This window comes from Bufo gargarizans, chromosome 5 (assembly GCF_014858855.1).
Source record: "Bufo gargarizans isolate SCDJY-AF-19 chromosome 5, ASM1485885v1, whole genome shotgun sequence".
NCBI classification, from domain to species: Eukaryota; Metazoa; Chordata; class Amphibia; order Anura; family Bufonidae; genus Bufo; species Bufo gargarizans.
The window spans coordinates 176,699,790-176,721,547 of NC_058084.1; the positions used below are offsets into that span (position 1 = coordinate 176,699,790).

Sequence of the window (21,758 nt, forward strand, 5' to 3'; positions counted from 1 at the left end):
TTCTTTGTTTAGTTGGATTACTTTAATCTCTCTGTATTGTTGAAACGGAGATGAAATAACCTTTTATTAAAAATGTTACAAAAAACCACATGCTTTCTAAGGGTGTCCTAATTTTTTCACATGACTGTATATACATATCTGCAGTGTGGACCTATTGTCCATAGTGATGTCATCCTTGTCGCAAGTGATGTGAAGTCTGCAGCAGTTACTGTATGTGGCACTCATTTCAATGCAAAAAAAAAACAGGGAGTCACAATGGTACAGGAATGACATCAAATTCTAAAGGTAATTTATTGAAAAAAAAATTAAACAGTTTAACCTGATTTCAAAAGGTTGTATAACCCATTTAAGGGTGAATCCTCCCAAACAGAATAATTGAGTCATCGTTTATCAGTGATGTGATGTTCATTGCTTTGTGTTGATGCTCCCATTCATTTCTATAGGCTTAATCTAGAATTTTCATTTTGCATCTGTTTCAATCTGTTCTGTCGGATTCTGCTTTGCCCTAAAGAAAAACATATCATATGTTATTAATCCACAGCTAAGACTAAAGGATTTTTATCAAACCTATAGACCGTCCATTAATTCTCAGGTCTCTTTTAAGCTTTTATCAGTATTACAGAAACAAGAAAAACTCAGCTAAGTTCTTATGAAGCTCTGATTGATAAAATATGTGGAATCCTGGGAGTGAAATCTAATCCTTTTAATGTCTTTAATCATTGCATTTAACTGTCCAAGTAATCTTAGTTTTTGAATGTTGTGATCGATTTGGTGTATACTGTAGAACGTGTACTCTTATCATATCGTGTTGGAATTCCTCGGCTATCTAACTTTCATGTGTAATATAGGCTGCTGTTAACCAGAGGGATGAATAAAAATATCATAAAGTCACCAGTGGCCTATAAACCTGCATGTGTTGCCTTTTAAAAATCAATCTCCACCATTTATTTGTCATGAGGAAAAACGTGAAATCAAATGTATTGCACCTGGTTTCAATGTTACAATATCTTTATCTCCCGTTAAAGGTTCCTTCTCATTCTTGACAGACATAATTCACAAACATGGACTTTAAATGGGTTGGAGTATTCCTTAGCAACCAGCAAATAAACGATATACAGTAAGATGAACACGCTCACAGAATAGTAGAAGCCAAGGGAAATTGATAAGGTAACTAAATATTAACTCTTTGTTGGCTGGCTCTTCTCATCCTTTGTGTTCTCTGTTCTCCTGAAAATAGTGGTTATTTTAAAGGCTGCATTTTATTAATGCTTGACCTTTTTTTTTTCTGCTGCTGTGAGATTTACAGGATATCGGTTGTCTTAAGAAACATTATTGTATCCCACAAGGTAACCATAATATTTTGTGTTTGCAAAATCCCCCACAAACACAAGAAACACATAGGCAATTGTTTGGGCTGCATAATATGGGCACTGGATAAAAACTATTGAGCTACAGAGGATTAAGGGATAAATGTAAAATTGTAACAATTCATAAGTATGACCACAAAAAGAGAAATAAACGTATTCATTTAGGTTATTGGATACAGATGCCAATATAATAATAATTATTATTTCACTCCTACACATTTGAACTTTCTGTGTTTTTTTGCAGGAAAATAAGCAGAAAATGTACTAAGGTCAATCAAACCCCCTTGACCTGTTTATATATTGTTTAATTGAAGTTAGATGATATACAGATAGATAGATAAAAAAAATAAAAAAAAATAATCCACAGCACTCCCAGAAATGTGATTCAAAAGTAGTGTTCTTTAATGATCAAAGCGATGTTTCAGTCCTCTTAGGCCTCATGCACACGACCGTTTTTTTTTTAAGGTCCGCAAAAACGGGGTCCGTAGGTCCATGACCGTTTTTTCGTCCGTGGGTCTTCCTTGTTTTTAGAAGGATCCACGGACATGAAAAATGAAAAAAAAATCTAAGTCAAGTTTGCCATTGAAATGATAGGAAAAAACGGACACGGATCACGGACACGGATGACAATTGACTTGAATGGGTCCGTGAACCGTTGGCCGTGAAAAAAATAGGACAGGTCATATTTTTTTCACGGCCAGGAAACACGGATCACGGATGCGGCTGCCAAACGGTGCATTTTACGATTTTTCCACGGACCCATTGAAAGTCAATGGGTCCGCAAAAAAAAAAGGAAAACGGCACAACGGCCACGGATGCACACAACGGTCGTGTGCATGAGGCCTTACTGGGACTTTTCTCAAGCAGTGATACAATACAATGGTGCTCAGTGCATATATAAAGACCCAATAGGGTAATTGATTATAATATACAATTAACAGAGATGAAAAAAGAAAGCATGATTTTTTTCATCATATCAATTCATTAAATCGCCTTTCAACATAATTGTTATATAGTTAATGAATCATATTTATTGACATAATTGCTAATCATAAGTGAATAAGAATCAGCTGTGTATATCTAAGTGCTGATTAAAAACATCTAGATGCGATTGACAATGCAAACAATAACCAGCATGGTCCCCAGCATATTCTCAACGTTGTACGTATCCTATTGTGCATGTGCAAGAATGATATGTACTTTCTACATTGAATGTGAGCCACAAGATGCGTCATCACAGTGGAACGCACATATGACTCACCAATTGCGTTCACATGATCGTAACTCCCAATGGGAGTCACATGAACGCACCTCACCGGGAATGAACCGCATCTGTCACTGCTGACCCATGGTCACATGATACATCCAAAGCATATGCACTATTAGCCACTGCAATAAAAAAAATCAGTAATCAATATTATAATTAGAGATGAGAAACAATTTAAAAAATTTGATTTGGCAGAATTTTTGGAAAAAAAAGCGGTTTGATCCAAATTTATTTGGGGTGAATCGCGTTAAACTGCTATTTCCTGGCTGCTGAGATCCTTTATAGTGGTGTAGAACACTATGCCTTGCAGTAACATGCATAGGGAGTCTGCTGTGATAGTGAAATAATACTGTGAGTCAGTATGACCTGCAGATGACAGGCGTCGCTCTTAGAATCACTGCACACTTCACTTCGGCTACTTTCACACTGGCGTTTTGGTTTCAGTTTGTGAGATCCGTTTAAGGGCTCTCACAAGCGGTCCAAAACAGATCAGTTTTGCCCTAATGTAACATAGTAACATAGTACATAAGGCCGAAAAAAGACATTTGTCCATCCAGTTCGGCCTGTTATCCTGCAAGTTGATCCAGAGGAAAAAAAAAAAAACTGAGGTACAAGTCAATTTTCCCCTCTTAAGGAGGAAATAATTCCTTCCTGACTCCAATCAGGCAATCAGACTAACTCCCTGGATGAACGACCCCTCTCTAGTAGCTATAGCCTGTAATATTACACTCCAGAAATACGTCCAGGCCCCTCTTGAATTCCTTTATTGTACTCACTATCACCACCTCCTCAGGCAGAGAGTTCCATAGTCTCACTGCTCTTACCGTAAAGAATCCTTTTCTATGTTTGTGTACAAACCGTCTTTCCTCCAGACGCAGAGGATGTCCCCTCGTCACAGTCACAGTCCTGGGAATGAATAGATGATGGGAGAGACCTCTGTACTGACCCCTGATAAGGATCTGTTAAGAATGCATCAGTTTTCCTCTGTTCCACCTCCATTCTTCTCTGGAGGCGGACACCAAAAGGCTGCTTGCACACAATGTAAGTCAATGGGGACGGATCAGTTTTCACTGACACAATATGGCAGTTCAATTGTTTTCAAACTATGGTGTTCAAGATGGATCTGTTTTGGCAATGTTAAAGATAATACAAACGCATCTATTCTGAACGGATGCATGCGGTTGTATTATCAGTGCGGATCTGTCTGTGCAGATCCATGACGGATCCGCACCAAACGCGAGTGTGAAAGTAGCATTATTTGGGCAGTCACGGGACCAAAACTGACCAAATAACTCAAGTATGAACTTGAAGAAGTGCACTCCTTTTACATCGTCGTAAGCTGATTCCACATAGACGTCTACAAAACCTGTTCTATTAAACGTTTATACAAGTAGAGCCCCCCGACAGAGTAGATAGGGTGTCAGCAGTAAGTTTGTGTTGACGTCACTGATTATTTTGCCCTTCCCCCAAAAAATGGATCATGTCTTTTGAGCATCTGCCTCCACTCAGTCAGCATTTGGTCAGTAATCCATCAGTATTGCTAATGCCAAAAAAATACAAGAGTGGATCCAAAACGGAGATGACACATGAATGGAATATTTGCATGTCTTTTGTGTCTTGTACCCACTCCTGCTTTTGGCTACCAAATGACAAGCCAATTCTGATGGGACCATACAGGCCTTACAGCTGCTGCACAGACAGGATCCGTTGTGTGTCTAATTTTTCCTTCCTTCTGACAGATCAAAAAAAGGGTCAAATAAATAATGATGTCAGCCAGGAGGAAAGGCAAAATAGTGGCCCAGTCATGAAGTGGGGAGGGTAAGAACAGCATGAGAAGACCACAGAGTGACGATATGACATAGTGTTGAGGTGGAAGCAGCATGAGGAGACCAAAGAGTGGCCCAATGACAGAGCTTGGAGGTGGCATCATCAGGAGACCACAGAGTGGCAAGGTGGCATAGTGTGGAAGCGACAGCGGAATCAGGAGACCACAGAGTGGCAAGTTGTCATAGTGTGGAGGTGACAGCAGCATCAGAAGACGATAGAGTGGCAAGTCGACATAGTGAGGAGGTGGCAGCAGCACAGAGTGACCCAGTGACAGAGTGGGGAGGTGGGTGGCAATACCAGTACCAGCTGAAGATGGTGGGTGAAAGAAGGAGCACTTGGCATCAGATGTGTGGCATCAGGCAGATGGCAGCATCAGAATAGTAGCTGAGGCAGATAGCCATAAGAAACCGTTCTTTTTTGTCAAAGTGTTGGCTGCCCAGTAGTCCAATGGATCTTTAATGTGAGGTGGCAGGGTAATGTCCAAGTATGCCACCACCTGCTCGTTCAGGTCCTGCTCCAGGTATAGCTGCTGCTACTGGTGAGTAGTTTCTTCACTAGGGAGGTGAAGAAAGCTGTTCATCAGCGACTCTAGACTCAAGTTGCTGCTAATGGAGCTCAAACTATTCTTACCCCCCCCCCCACTCTGCCACAGCAGACATGGCAGAGTATTGTGAGCACAAAGGGCTCTCTGGTCAGATCTGTGAGAGGATGGATGATGGTGCAAATAGGCAGCTCCCAACTCACTGCATAGGATGTGTCTATAGTAGTTCAGTTTGTCCTCCCTCTCAGCAGGTGTAAAAAAGGCCCACATTTTGGACCGGTAGCGAGGGTCCAACAAGGTGGAGAGCCAGAAGTCATCCCTCTGCCGAATGTTGACAATTCGGCTGTCACTACGCAAGCAAGTGAGCATGCATCGGGCCATTTGTGCAAGTGACTCAGAGGGACTCCCTGCCTCCATCTTCCTCATTGCCCAGTAGCTCCTCTGGCTGCTCATGCTCTCCTGTCACCTGAGTGTAAAAACCACCCATTTTGCTATACATTGCTTGTGCTCCAATGTCCTCATCCTCCTAGTCCAGTTCAGTACCCTCAGGGCTCATGTGGCCGTGAGATCTAGGCACCAAGTTTCCAGTCCCCTGACCAGCCAGATTTACCAGCACCTGTTCCAGGACATAAAGCAGTGGAATGACGTTGTTCATCCCGTAGTCCTGGCGACTGAAAATAACGTGGCTTCCTCAAAGGGCATGAGCCAACTTCAGGTGTCACGCATGAGCTGCCACTGACTGACATCGAAGTTACACAGAGGAGTACTCCTGTCCACTAGGATCATCAAGAAATTGTTTACGGCCTCGCCTTTCTCTGTTCGTATAGTCGGTCCAACATATGAAGGGTGGAATGCCAAAGGGTGGAAGAGTCGCATATCAGCCTATGTTGAGGGATGCTGTTCTGCCGCTGCAGATCAATTAGGGTGTGTTTTGCGGTGTACGAGTGGCTGAAGTGCATGCAAAGTTTCCTGGTAGAGTTGAGCGAACATCTGGATGTTCGGGTTCGAGAAGTTCGGCAGAAACTTCCCGGAAATGTTCGGGTTCGGGATCCGAACCCGATCCGAACTTCGTCCCGAACCCGAACCCCATTGAAGTCAATGGGGACCCGAACTTTTCGGCACTAAAAAGGCTGTAAAACAGCCCAGGAAAGGGCTAGAGGGCTGCAAAAGGCAGCAAAATGTAGGTAAATCCCCTGCAAACAAATGTGGATAGGAAAATGAATTAAAATAAAAATAAAATAAATAAAAATTAACCAATATCAATTGGAGAGAGGTCCCATAGCAGAGAATCTGGCTTCACGTCAGCCACCACTGCAACAGTCCATTGGCATATATTAAGGCCCAACACCCAGGCAGAGGAGAGAGTTCCCGTAACAGAGAATCTGTCTTCATGTCAGCAGAGAATAAGTCTGCATGTCATAGCAGAGAATCAGGCTTCACGTCAGCCACCAGTGCAACAGTCCATTGTCATATATTTAGGCCCAGCACCCAGGCAGAGGAGAGAGGTCCCGTAACAGAGAATCTGGCTTCATGTCAGCAGAGAATCAGTCTGCATGTTATAGCAGAGAATCAGGCTTCACGTCACCCAACATTGGAACAGTCCATTGGCATATATTTAGGCCCCGGCACCCAGACAGAGGAGAGGTTCATTCAACTTTGGGTAGCCTAGCAATATAATGGTAAAATGAAAATAAAAATAGGATTGAATGAGGAAGTGCCCTGGAGTACAATAATATATGTTTAAGGGGAGGTAGTTAATGTCTAATCTGCACAAGGGATGGACAGGTCCTGTGGGATCCATGCCTGGTTCATTTTTATGAACGTCAGCTTGTCCACTTTGGCTGTAGACAGGCTGCTGCGTTTGTCTGTAATGACGCCCCCTGCCGTGCTGAATACACGTTCAGACAAAACGCTGGCCGCCGGGCAGGCCAGCACCTCCAAGGCATAAAAGGCTAGCTCTGGCCACGTGGACAATTTAGAGACCCAGAAGTTGAATGGGGCCGAACCATCAGTCAGTACGTGGAGGGGTGTGCACACGTACTGTTCCACCATGTTAGTGAAATGTTGCCTCCTGCTAACACGTTGCGTATCAGGTGGTGGTGCAGTTAGCTGTGGCGTGTTGACAAAACTTTTCCACATCTCTGCCATGCTAACCCTGCCCTCAGAGGAGCTGGCCGTGACACAGCTGCCTTGGCGACCTCTTGCTCCTCCTATGCCTTGGCCTTGGGCTTCCACTTGTTCCCCTGTGACGTTTGGGAATGCTCTCAGCAGCGCGTCTACCAACGTGCGCTTGTACTCGCGCATCTTCCTATCATGCTCCAGTGCAGGAAGTAAGGTGGGCACATTGTCTTTGTACCGTGGATCCAGCAGGGTGGCAACCCAGTAGTCCGCACACGTTAAAATGTGGGAAACTCTGCTGTCGTTGTGCAGGCACTGCAGCATGTAGTCGCTCATGTGTGCCAGGCTGCCCTGGGGTAAGGACAAGCTGTCCTCTGTGGGAGGCGTATCGTCATCGTCCTGCCTTTCCCCCCAGCCACGCACCAGTGATGGGCCCGAGCTGCGTTGGCTGCCACCCCGCTGTGACCATGCTTCATCCTCATCCACCTCCTCCTCATCCTCATCCTCCTCGTCCTCCAGTAGTGGGCCCTGGCTGGCCACATTTGTACCTGGCCTCTGCTGTTGCAAAAAACCTCCCTCTGAGTCAAAAAACCTCCCTCAGGAGGCAAAGAATGTTGCCCTGCGATCCTTGGCGGTGGAAGGACGTGCGCCAAACAGCTCTCCGCCTGGGGCCCAGCCGCCACTACATTTACCCAGTGTGCAGTTAGGGAGATATAGCGTCCCTGGCCGTGCTTACTGGTCCACGTATCTGTGGTTAGGTGGACCTTGCCACAGATGGCATTGCGCAGTGCACACTTGGAGAAGTAGTGCCGGCTGGGAACAACATACTGTGGGACAGCAAGCGACATGAGCTGTTTGAAGCTGTCTGTGTCCACCAGCCTAAATGACAGCATTTCATAGGCCAGTAGTTTAGAAATGCTGGCATTCAGGGCCACGGATCGAGGGTGGCTAGGTGGGAATTTACGCTTTCTCTCAAATGTTTGTGAGATGGAGAGCTGAACGCTGGCGTGTGACATGGTTGAGATGCTTGGTGACGGAGGTGGTGGTGTTGGTGGTACATCCTCTGTTTGCTGGGCGGCAGGTGCCAACGTTCCTCCAGAGGCGGAGGAAGAGGCCGAGGCGGCAGCAGCAGAAGAGGTAGCAGGGGGAGCCTGAGTGACTTCCTTGGTTTTAAGGTGTTTACTCCACTGCAGTTCATGCTTTGCATGCAGGTGCCTGGTCATGCAAGTTGTGCTAAGGTTCAGAACGTTAATGCCTCGCTTCAGGCTCTGATGGCACAGCGTGCAAACTACTCGGGTCTTGTCGTCATCACATTGTTTGAAGAAGTGCCATGCCAGGGAACTCCTTGAAGCTGCCTTTGGGGTGCTCGGTCCCAGATGGCGGCGGTCAGTAGCAGGCGGAGTCTCTTGGCGGCGGGTGTTCTGCTTTTGCCCACTGCTCCCTCTTTTGCTACGCTGTTGGCTCGGTCTCACCACTGCCTCTTCCTCCGAACTGTTAAAGTCAGTGGCACGACCTTCATTCCATGTGGGGTCTAGGACCTCATCGTCACCTGCATCGTCTTCCACCCAGTCTTGATCCCTGACCTCCTGTTCAGTCTGCACACTGCAGAAAGACGCAGCAGTTGGCATCTGTGTTTCGTCATCATCAGAGACGTGCTGAGGTGGTATTCCCATGTCCTCATCATCAGGAAACATAAGTGGTTGTGCGTCAGTGCATTCTATGTCTTCCACCGCTGGGGAAGGGCTAGGTGGATGCCCTTGGGAAACCCTGCCAGCGGAGTCTTCAAACAGCATAAGAGACTGCTGCATAACTTGAGGCTCAGAAAGTTTCCCTGGTATGCATGGGGGTGATGTGACAGACTGATGGGCTTGGTTTTCAGGCGCCATCTGTGCGCTTTCTGCAGAAGACTGGGTGGGAGATAATGTGAACGTGCTGGATCCACTGTCGGCCACCCAATTGACTAATGCCTGTACCTGCTCAGGCCTTACCATCCTTAGAACGGCATTGGGCCCCACCATATATCGCTGTAAATTCTGACGGCTGCTGGGACCTGAGGTAGTTGGTACACTAGGACGTGTGGATGTGGCAGAACGGCCACGTCCTCTCCCAGCACCAGAGGGTCCACTAACACCACCACGACCATGTCCACGTCCACGTCCCTTACTAGATGTTTTCCTCATTATCATTCACCACAACAACAAAAATATTATTTGGCCCAATGTATTGAATTCAAATTCAGGCCTTTTTTTACAGACACATAACACTATCTGGCTATCTATTTAGGTACCGTATCACACTAATACAGGCACAGCAGTAACCACAGATTTAGCTGAATATAAATTTGAGGCCTAGTATTTAGGCGCTGGGTGACAGGTATAGGTTTACTGACAGAATTAGACTTGGAAATGCACAGTAGCGTGTGTGTGAAGTTATTCAGAATGACCCTATGTGCACCTTGAATCTTATATACCCTTTTAGGGATAGATTTAAAATAACTCTGATATAGCAGAAACCACTAAATTAGGAAATTGCTAAATTGGGAATTGTATTTCAACCCAGAACAAAAACTGTGCTTTGACGGACACTAAATAACTTGACCAGCCACACCAGTAACGACAGATTTAGCTGGATATAAACTTGAGGCCTAGTATTTAGGCGCTGGGTGACAGGTATACGTTTTCTGACAGAATTAGACTGGGAAATGGCCAAAAAATAACCACACTATTGATGGTTAAATGCACTTGGTGTGACAGCTTGACCAACCACACTACTGAGGGTTAAATGCACTTGGTGACAGGCGCAGCTTGCCCCGATGTAGTATATGGCCAATAAATAACCAGACTATTGCTGGTTAAATGCACTTGGTGTGACAGCTTCACCCTGATGTAGGATTTAGCCAAAAAACAACCACACCATTGAGGGTTAAATGCACTTGGTGGCAGCTTGTGCTGGCACACCACAAGACACAAAACGGCGCCGATCACCCCAGAAAAAAGTGACTGAAAAATGCTCTGGGCAGCCTAAAAACAGTGAGCAATTCAATAGCAGCAGTTCAATCATCCACAGCTGCAGATCGATCTCTGAATGAAGTCCTTTGGAGGAGTTAATCACTGCCTAATCTCGCCCTAACGTCGCGGCTGCAACCTCTCCCTATGCTGATCAGAGCAGAGTGACGTGCGGCGCTACGTGACTCCAGCTTAAATAGAGGCTGGGTCACATGGTGCTCTGGCCAATCACAGCCATGCCAATAGTAGGCATGGCTATGACGGCCTCTTGGGGCAAGTAGTATGACGCTTGTTGATTGGCTGCTTTGCAGCCTTTCAAAAAGCGCCAAGAAAGCGACGAACACCGAACCCGAACCCGGACTTTTACAAAAATGTACGGGTCCGTGTCACGGAGACCCCAAAATTCGGTACGAACCCGAACTATACAGTTCGGGTTCGCTCATCCCTATTTCCTGGCCATTTTTAGGATGTCTTGCAGATGTTAGAAGACTTCAGGAACTGCTTGACAACCAGATTGAACACATGTGTCATGCAGAGCGCATGACTCAACCCTCCTTGATGCAGCGCTGACACCATGTTCTTCCCATTGTCGGTCACCATGGTTCCTATTTTGAGTTGTCGTGGAAAAAGCCAGGATTAGATTTCTTGATGAAGGACACAGAGCACTTCCTCTCCTGTGTGACTGCGTTTACCCAGGCAAATGAGGCGCAGAACAGTGTGACACCACCGTGCCCAGCACATGTGGCATGCTGGAGGGGCACTGTGAATTGTCCCTGCAGTGAAGGCTGAGGACACGGTGGAGAATGAGGAGGCAGAGGCGGACATTGTCGCTGGACCAACGGCGTTAGAACACGGAGGCGGAGAGTCATCACCTGGCCAAATTGCTGGTGTGGCTGTGCAGGAACCACATTCACGCAGTGGGCCGTAAAGGACATATATTGTCCCTGACCGTAGTTACAGCTCCTCACGTCGGCGCTGCCGTCCACTTTGGCATACACCGACAGGCTCAAGAACTGGCCCACCTTCTGTTCTACATGTGTGTGCAGTGCTGGTACTGCCTGTTTGGCAAAAAAATTATGACTTGGGACTTTCCACCTCAGCTGGGCACAAGCCATCAGTTTTCAGAAAGGTGCAGAGTCCACCACTTGGAAAGATAGGGACTGCAGCACCAGCAACTTGGACAGTAGCACATTCAGCTTCTGCGGCATTGGATGAGTACACGCATACTATTGTCTCTTGCCAATCGCTTTGGTGATCGATTGCTGACTGAAATGACTGATGAGGAGGAGCAGGAGCATCAGGATTAGCTGATGATTGGAAGGACAGACAGCTCCCTTCGGCTGAGGTGATGGAGCCTTGACTGCCTGAAACCGGGTGTGTGCCATTGGGTGATGTAGTGGTTGCTGTGGCAGGCTCGACCAGCACAACGAAAACACGGTTCTCCCAGGCCACTTTATGGTGACGATGCATATATTGACTCAGGGCCATGGTGCCAACATTGGCACCATGGCCACGCTTCACCTTCTGCCCACAGATTCTACATACAGTTGCAAGAAAAAGTATGTGAACCCTTAGAATGATATGGATTTCTGCACAAATTGGTCATAAAATGTGATCTGATCTTTATCTAAGTCACAACAATAGACAATCACAGTCTGCTTAAACTAATAACACACAAATAATTAAATGTTACCATATTTTTATTGAACACACCATGTAAACATTCACAGTGCAGGTGCAAAAAGTATGTGAACCCCTAGATTAATGACATTTCCGAGAGCTAATTGGAGTGAGGTGTCAGCCAACTGGAGTCTAATCAATGAGATGAGATTGGAGGTGTTGGATACAGCTGCAATGCCCTATAAAAAACACACACCAGTTCTGGGTTTGCTGTTCACAAGAAGCATTGCCTGATGTGAATGATGCCTCACACGAAAGAGCTCTCAGATCCCTACAATTAAGGATTGTTGACTTGCATAAAGCTGGAAAGGGTTATAACAGTATCTCCAAAAGCCTTGCTGTTCAACAGTCCACAGTAAGACAAATTGTCTATAAATGGAGAAAGTTCAGCACTGCTGCTACTCTCCCTAGAAGTGGCCGTCCTGTAAAGATGACTGCAAGAGCACAGCACAGACTGCTCAATGAGGTGAAGACCTATCCTAGAGTGTCAGCTAAAGACTTACAAAAGTCGCTGGCATATGCTAACATCCCTGTTAGCGAATCTATGATACGTAAAACACTAAACAAGAATGGATTTCATGGGAGTATACCACAGAGGAAGCCACTGCTGTCCAAAAAAAAACATTGCTGCACGTTTACAGCTTGCACAAGAGCACATGGATGTTCCACTGCGGTACTGGCAAAATATTCTGACCCCTGACCGTTGTGCACGTCTGATCTGTAACTACAGGAAACGTTTGGTTGAAGTTTTTTCTGCCAAAGGAGGTTTAACCAGTTATTAAATCCAAGGGTTCACATACTTTTTCCACCTGCACTGTGAATGTTTGCATGGTGTGTTCAATAAAAACATGGTAACATTTAATTATTTGTGTGTTATTAGTTTAAGCAGACTGTGATTGTCTATTGTTGTGACTTAGATGAAGATCAGATCACATTTTATGACCAATTTGTGCAGAAATCCATATTATTCCAAAGGGTTCACATACTTTTTCTTGCAACTGTATGGCCATGTTCACCTCCTCCAGTGGCTTAGGAGAAATCAGCCACACTGCCGAGTACTACTCACTACGCACAGACTGACTGCTAGTGCTGCTGTTTCTGTGAACCCGTGCACGACTACTTTCCTGGCAGATAGGCTCCTGCAAAGAGGGTGGTCCACCCCAGGCATGTGTGGCTAACGACCTCCCACTGCTGACTACCGGCCACTCTAGCAACTTGTTGGCTCTGCCGCTGCCTCACGGGCAAGCTGTTACCCTCTTCTCCCGATGATGATGAAGCCTCTAATTCACCCGGCTAAGTGCGATCAGCTGCATCATCATCGAGTACTGTCTGCACGTCACTGATGTCCTACTCAACAGACTCTGGGTCAGGAGCCTCACCGCTCGCAACACCAGCTCCCACGCCACTCTCCTCATCACTACTTGCCCGCCTAGTGGAGCAAGAAGCGGATGTCTCTTCCACATCTTGGCTGGCCAGTAGCTGCTGACTTTCCTCTAGTAGCTTGTCCTCACTGCATAGCGTGGCTGAGCCCACAGCATATAATACTTTTCTGGCTGAGTGAACAGAAAAGGACAGAGGCAGGTTTAGGACAGATGAGGGCACAAGGCCTGCTCCCGGGCCATGCCAACTAAGGGCTGTGTCTACCGAACCCACCGACTCTTGGCTGGGGGTGTCTGTTGTCACTTGGAATGAAGTGGATGACTGAGTCAACCATTGAAGAGCCGCTGGGTTGCTGGTCAAGACACGACCGCTAGATGACAACGGGAGCTCAGGCCTCTCGCTGTGACTCCTGCTACCACGCCCCCTTACTCTGCTGCGACCTGTGCCTGCACCAGAAGCATTTAGGCCTCTGCCACTCCCCTGTGCAGGGTCTGGCACTTCTCTGTCTGACATATTGTTAGATCAAATAAATAAACAAAAAATAAATAAAACACCCCAAAAAAGTCAGCTATTTTCTCTATTCACCACACGACTAATAAGCTCCTTTTTCCTTCCACTTATTCATGCCAAAAAGGGCTGTAATTTTCTCACTTCACCACACAACAGCGAATACTTTTTTTGTGCCGCTAATACATATAACTGCACCGCTAAACGGCAAATAGGCCCTTTTTTTTTTCACTTATGCACTCCACAAAAGGCTTTAGAACTTATAACTGCACAGCTGAACGGCAAATATATATATTTTTCCACTTATACACTTCATAAAAGAGCTTTAGAGCATATAACTGCACCGCTGAACGGCAAATATATATATATTTTTTCCACTTATACACTCCTCAAAAGGGCTTTAAAACATATAACTGCACCGCTGAATAGCAAATAGGCCCTTATTTTCTTCCACTTATATACACGACACAGAAGACTTTAGAACATATAACTGCACAGCTGAACGGCAAATATGTTTTTCTTTTTTCCACTTATACACTACACAAAAGGCTTTAGAACATATAACTGCACCACTGAACGCAAAATATATTTTTCTTTTTTCCATTTATACACTCCACAAAAGTGCTTTAGAACATATAACTACACTGCTGAAGGCAAATAGGCCCTTATTTTTTTCCACTTATACACGACACAAAAGGGTTTAGAACATATAACTACACAGCTGAATGGCAAATAATATATATTTTTTTGCCACTAATACACACCAAAAAGGGCTTTAGAACATATAACTGCACCGCTGAACGCAAAATCTTTTTTTTGCCACTAATACATGCCAAAATGGGTTGTAATTTTCTCACTTCACCACAAAACGGCTAATAAGTCCTTTTTTTCCCACTTATACAAGCAGAAAAATTCTTTAGAACATATAACTGCACCGCAAAAGGGCAAATAAGACGTAGAAATATTTCCTTGTAATAAACACAGGGTAATGGCTGTATCAAACAGCATTTGCACCCCAATAACAAGAATGGTTTGCTGGAATTATAGAGCTGTGGATCCCCAGTCAGAGCAGCAAGGAGTAATAGGATTGTTCCTATTTCCCAGGACTTAAACTCCCCTATTGAACCCTGTTCTGCTTCAATACTGTGTAATGATTCCTCCCTATCCTTTCCCTGAACTACTATACAGCAAAATAAATGTTTTAAAGTCTTTCCTAGCACTGTCCCTAGCACCTGCTGGCATCTCTCCCTGCACTAAGTACACTGGAAAATGGCTGAATCCAAGATGGCTGAGGCTATTTATAGAGCTGTGACATCATAGGGCTGGCTGGCTGCTGATTGGCTGCATGCATGGCATTGTGGATGATGCCTCGTTCCCAGAGTTCCTTGCTACATATCCTAACACGTGCAGGAGCCATTTTAGGAAAAAATGCTATTCGTTACCACGAAGCGTCAACTTTGATTCGCTCATCTCTACTACTAATAGGTTAGACATTAATTCATAGGTAGCACAAGAGAAAGAGTTTCATTCTTTCTGAAGGAGACTTCATTTTTATACCTTTTTTTCTTGGGAAACATTGCTTAGATTCCCTATGCCATCTTGGCAAAGAAGCTGTGTTTTCCTTCTTTGGAGAATGTCTACAGAGAGTTTAATTTTAGAAACATATCATATTATAATACATATAGTCACTAGCAATAATCTATGCTGACATGGTGACACATTGCAGTCGTTTGCTAATGAGCAACTGACTTAGGGCTCGTTCACACGAACTTTTTTTGCGTTCCGTATACGGAACCATTCATTTCAGTGGGTCCGCAAAAAAAAAAACGGAATGTACTCTGTGAGCATTCCGTTTCCATATGTCCGCAATTCCGTTCCGCTAGATTTTGAGTCTTGTCCTATTCTTGTCCGCAAATCACGGTCTGTGGCTCCATTCAAGTCAATGGGTCCGCAAAAAAAACAGAACACATACGGAAATGCTTCCGTATCCGTTGCGTTTTTTGCGGCACCATCTATTGAAAATGTTATGCCCAGCCCAATTTTTTCTATGTAATTACTGTATATGACATACGGAAAAACAGAACGGACAAACGGAACAGAAACGCAACAGAAACAAAAAAACTGAACAACGGATCTGTGAAAAACGGTCCGCAAAACACTGAAAAAGCCATATGGTCGTGTGAACAAGCCCTTATGCTTGGAATTCCATACAACAAATCATAGTAAAAGCGGAGCTAGACAATTGCTTAAATAGCAAGGTTTCCCCTTTTAAAATCACTTACAGTTTACACTAAAAGGGTTAAAGTCAACCAAACCTACTCAACAAGGGACATTTTAACATTTCTGCACTTGGCCTATTAATAAGGAGCTCACATCTGCCATGGAAATGCTTAGTTTCCTGCCGTAGCCATCATTTCTGAGAACATGGTGAATTCCACCTGACCTGATGGATGAGAAGGCATGCCAAGTCATGTGTTTCTGGTTTACATACAAGTGGAATTTCTGAAAATATATATACGTGTTCTGTACCTGATATTTAGTTTGATTGTTTTATAATTATATAAGTACGGTAAGATCAACTGGCCTGAGTGGTACTTGCAACCTTAAAGCGATTATCCAGATGTAGAAAAAGGGTATGTGTGGGAAATAACGCAATGTCTCTCCATCGCCTGTGCCTGCTATTGCAGTTCATTACCAATAATTGAGAGAGACCAATTTTTTTCTAATCCTGGACAACATAAAGTCTCGTGCTCATGCGATACGCAAATCTCAGATCCGCAAAATATGGATGCTGTCCATGTTGCATTCGCTTTTTTAGAGGACCCATTGACTTCAATGGGTTTGCAGTCCAGATTTTACAGACAAGTACAGGAGATGTTCTATCTTTTTGAAGAATTGACATACAGATGCAGAAAACACTCAGATCATCTGTGTGCTTTCTGCAACCATATGTCTGCTCAGCAAAAAGAATATGTCCACAAAATGCGGACTACTGACCCATTGAAAACAATGGGCCCACAAATAAAACGTGGGGGTTGTACACAGACCGTATCCATATTTTGCAGATCTGTGATTTGTAGACCACAAAACGGATAAGGTTGTGTGCATAGGGCCTAAAAGTGCTAAAATTATGCAACGTTTCAGCCTCTAAAGTGGACATATAAAATGGACACATTGGATGCATGGATTTTAGTACATGCAGTAAGTCCATAGGTGCAAAATAATGGAAAGCTTTTATTTGAAGCAAATTTCTTGTGAATATGGCATACATGATTATTATATGTGTGTAAATTTGTATTAGGGTGTCATATCAGTGTTCTCTCCTGTAAAGATTGCTTTTTGCTTGTAGGCAGGGGCGTAACTACCATAGCGGCAGACAATGCGACTGCTACGGGGTCCAGGGCAAGAGGGGGCCCAGTTGGGATCATCCCCGCTATTACTGGAGGTGAAAACTTGGTCAGGGCTCTACCCTCTAAAGCAGTGTTTCCCAACCAGTGTGCCTCCAGCTGTTACAAAACTACAACTCCCAGCATGGCCGCACAGCCAATTTTTGCAACAGCTGGAGGCACACTGGTTGGGAAACACTGCTTTAGAGGGTAGAGCCCTGACCAAGTTTTCACCTCCAGTAATAGCTCTAAAGGAACAACTTTTAGCAAACGAGACAGTGGAAAAATGTCCCAAGGGTCATTGAAAAGGGTTTAGGCAGAAACCCCTCTGTCCTGTGTGGGGGGCCTGGTTTGGCCTTTACTTTTCCATGTACGCCACTGCTTATAGGCATACATTTTGCTTGTGACTGAAAACTAACAATGCAAATCCAAGAATACTAATTTATTTATTTATTTTTGATTTGCAGAGCACCAACAATAATAACCATTACATGAAAAGAATTTGCTTAACTATGAATTCTATATTTCATTCCTATATTGTTCCAGTTTAATGACATTGTGACGCATCAGGGTGCGACCACGCAGTCAGGATTCCTGATGCACTTTTGAAAGCCAAAATTAGTAGTGGATCATGAATGGTGAGAAAGTATAAAGGACAGATACAACTTCTCCTCTTTTTTGAATTCACATCTTGTTTTTGCTTCCAAAATGAAACCTGACCGCATCGCCAAACACACCCTTAGGCATCTTGCACACGAGTCCACAAAAAACGGATCCGCAAACAATACGGAACAGAAACGGAATGAAAATACCATTGTGTGCAAGAGGCATTAGATGTACTATGAAATGAGGCAGTTTCTACATCTATATGCATATTACGGCTTTCTGACTCTCCCTGAGGATCGGGTATGTTGTATTTCAGCTGCCTTATTCTTATGTTCTCAGGGAGATAACCAGGGGCCAAAGGAGTCTGGCAGCTGCTTCCTCCCCCTCTTTCTTCTGAAAACACATGCTTTCTCGCCCTAGCTGAGCAAACATGTTTCAGTGTTTTTCACTGAAATTATATTTATTTATTTTTATTTTGGGGGGGGGGGAGGGATTCAAAAAAATAAACGAAAACTGTACAACACGTCTTTATCATTCTAGCATAATATATAGAATACTAGCGAGATCTGTCAGGTCATCTTACATATTTAATTTATTTATTTTTGTTTTAGTTTCAAAAACCATATCAGTGATTGAGAACAAAATATTAGAGCTAAATCCATTTATCTACACACACACACACAGTTCAGTTTTTTTTTATATGGAACTTAATCAAACCAGCATATAGATGATTAAAACACCAATACACACTAGGGTAACAATTTTACCTTTAATTATTAACGTGAATTTGAGCGTCAGGCCTCAATTGTTGGTTTCCATTTATTCTATATCTACACGGTTAGAATTACATTTTTTGGGGGGTTGTTCAATTTAAATCAACCAGCATATATACGTTATTACACAGGGTAAAACACAGAAACACAGGGTAGTGCAGCAATCTACAGTGTTTACATGAATTTGAGTGTGAGACTTGGCCGTCAATCATCTGTTAACATTAATTGTTTATTTCTCCACATGGTTTAAAACATTATTTTTTTTTGGGACTTGTTTAAATTTATTAAACCAGCATATAGGTGATCAGTAATACACCAAACTACTTTCCTGTAAGTGATAATGACAAATTGAATGCCAAGCCTCAATTATCCATTTCTGTGAATTCCATTTCCACACAGTTGGAATTTAATTAGTTTTTTGTGAAGTTCAGTTTCAATTTATTAAACCAGCATATAGATAATGAATACACCAGTACACAGCCTAGGGTAACCATTTACTTGTAAGTGTTAACGTGATATTCAGAGTCAGGCCTCAATATTCCATTTACTTAATTTCCATTTCCACATGGTTGAAATTAAATTTTTATTTTGAGATTCTTAAAATTAATTAAACAGGCATATACCGTATAAGTGATTACTGCAGCAATACACAGGGTAGGGCAGCAATCTACCTATGAGTGTTAATGTAAAATTGAGCATCAAGCCTTAATGGTCTATTTCCATGAATTCCATTTACACACAGTTGGAATTTAATTTTGTTTTTGGGGGGTTCAGTTTCAATTTAACCACTTTCCGTCCGCCCATAGGATATAAACGTCCTATGGGTGGACCTCTATTTCTGAAAGCACGTTTTAAAACGTCCTTTCAGAAATAGAAGCTGCACGCTAATCGTGCAGCTGCTGATCGGGTTGCCCGCTGTCAGTGACAGCAGGGCAACCCAGAGAGAAGGCAGGGACAGTTCCCAGGTGTCCCTGCCTTCCGGATCGCTGCAGACACAGCGCTCACCGAGCGCTGTGTCTGCAGAGCAGGAAGCGCTATGCGCTTCCTGTTCCGGCCCGGCGGTCATGTGACCGCCGGGACCGGAGCTGCAGGAGCTGTGTGAGGTCTTACAGAGACCTCGATCAGCCCTGCACTGAGGCTGTACAGCGCTGTATTGCGCTGTACAGCCTCTCTGGGGGGTGCATTTCTTCTGTAACTGGGGCTACTATGTCAGCCCCAGTTACAGGAGAAATCAACAGTAAAAAAGCAAAGAAAAAGTGAAGCAAATGTCCCCCAGAGGTCTTGTATGACCTTATGGGGGACGAAAAGTGTAAAAAAAAAATAAATAAAAAATAAAGGGTTGAAAAAATTAAATAAAAAAAGTTTCACATGTAAAAAAAAAAGGTCTCCAAGTAAGGAATAAATAAAAATAATTTAAAAATAGAAAAAATAAAATAAAATAGACATATTTGGTATTGCCGCGTCCGTAAAAACCAGCTCTATAAAAATATCACATGAGCTAACCCCTCAGATGAACACCGTAAAAAAATAAAAATAAAAACTGTGTCAAAACAAGCAATTTTTGTCACCTTGCATCACAAAAGGTGCAACACCAAGTAATCAAAAATGCGTATGTCCGACAAAATGGTACCAATAAAACCATCACCTCATCCCGCAAAAAATAAGCCCCTACATAAGAAAATCTCTCACAAAATAAAAAAATTATAGCTCTTAGAACATGGAGACACTAAAACATCATTTTTTTGGTTTCAAAAATGCTATTATTGTGTTAAAGTGAAACAAATAAAAAAAAAGTATACATATTAGGTATTGCCGCGTCCGTAAAAACCAGCTCTATAAAAATATCACATGAGCTAACCCCTCAGATGAACACCTTAAAAAAAAAAAAACTGTCAAAACAAGCAATTTTTGTCACCTTGCATCACAAAAGGTGCAACACCAAGTGATCAAAAACACGTATGTCCCACAAAATGGTACCAATAAAACCGTCACCTCATCCCGCAAAAAATGAGCCCCTACATAAGAAAATCTCTCAAAAAAAAACAAACTATAGCTCTCAGAACATGGACACATTAAAACATAATTTTTTTGTTTCAAAAATGCTATTATTGTGTAAAACTTTAATAAATGAGAAAAAGTATACATATTAGGTATCGCCACGTCCGTAACAATCTGCTCTATAAAAATGTCACTTGACTGAACCCCTCAGGTGAACGCTGTAAAATTAAATAAATAGAAACTGTGCTAAAACAACCAATTGTTTGGTCACCTTGCCCCATAAAGTGTTATAATGAATGATCAAAAAATCATATGTACCCAAAAATAGTACTAATAAAACTGCCACCTTATCCCCTAGTTTCCAAAATGGGGTCACTTCTTGGGAGTTTCTACTGTAAGGGTGCATCAGGGGGCTTCAAATGGAACATGGCATCTAAAAACCATGTGGAGTTCCTTTTCTTCTGCGCCCTGCCGTGTGCCCATACAGCAGTTTATGACCACATGTGGGGTGTTTCTGTAAACCGCAGAATCTGGGTAATAAATATTGAGTTGTGTTTGGCTGTTAACCATCGATGTGTTAAAGAAAAAAATTGGATTAAAATGGAAAATCTGCCAAAAAAGTGAAACTTAAAAATTTGATCTCCATTTTCCTTTAATTCTTGTGGAACGCATAAAGGGTTAACAAAGTTTGTAAAATCGGTTTTGAATACCTTCAGGGGTGTAGTTTCTACAATGGGGTCATTTATGGGGGTATCCACTATGTAGGCCCCACAAAGTGACTTCAGACCTGAACTGGTCCTTATAAAGTGGGTTTTGGCAATTTTCTTAAAAATTTGAAGAATTTCTTCTAAACTTCTAAGCCTTCTAACGTCCTAAAAAAATAAAATGACATTTCCAAAATGATGCCAACATAAAGTAGACATATGGGGAATGTTAAGTAATAAATATTTTATGAGGTATCACTTTCTGTTTTAAAAGCAGAGAAATTGAAATTTAGAAAATTGCGAATTTTTCAAATTTTTGGGTAAATTTGGGATTTTTTCATAAATAAAGGTGAAATATTTTGACTCAAATTTATGACTATCATGAAGTACAATGTGTCACGAGAAAACAATCTCTGAATGACTTGGATAAATAAAGGCGTTCCAAAGTTATTACCACATAAAGTGAGACATGTCAGTTTTGCAAAATTAGGCCTGGTCAGGAAGGGGGCAAATGGCCCAGATGGGAAGTGGTTAATAAACCAGCATATATATGATCATTACACCAGTACACAGACTAGGTTAACAATTTACCTGTGAGT

At 43.1% G+C, this 21,758-nt stretch overlaps 1 long non-coding RNA gene across 1 annotated transcript in view; it reads right to left on the reverse strand.

Moving 5' to 3' along the window:
• Positions 1–272: 272 nt before the first annotated feature.
• The window catches only part of LOC122939696, a 175,228-nt gene continuing 153,742 nt past the window's right edge, over positions 273–21,758 (reverse strand). Inside the window, exon 4 of the long non-coding RNA XR_006390140.1 lies at positions 273–505. This is a non-coding gene — a long non-coding RNA (uncharacterized LOC122939696). The remainder of the gene's footprint in view (positions 506–21,758) is intronic.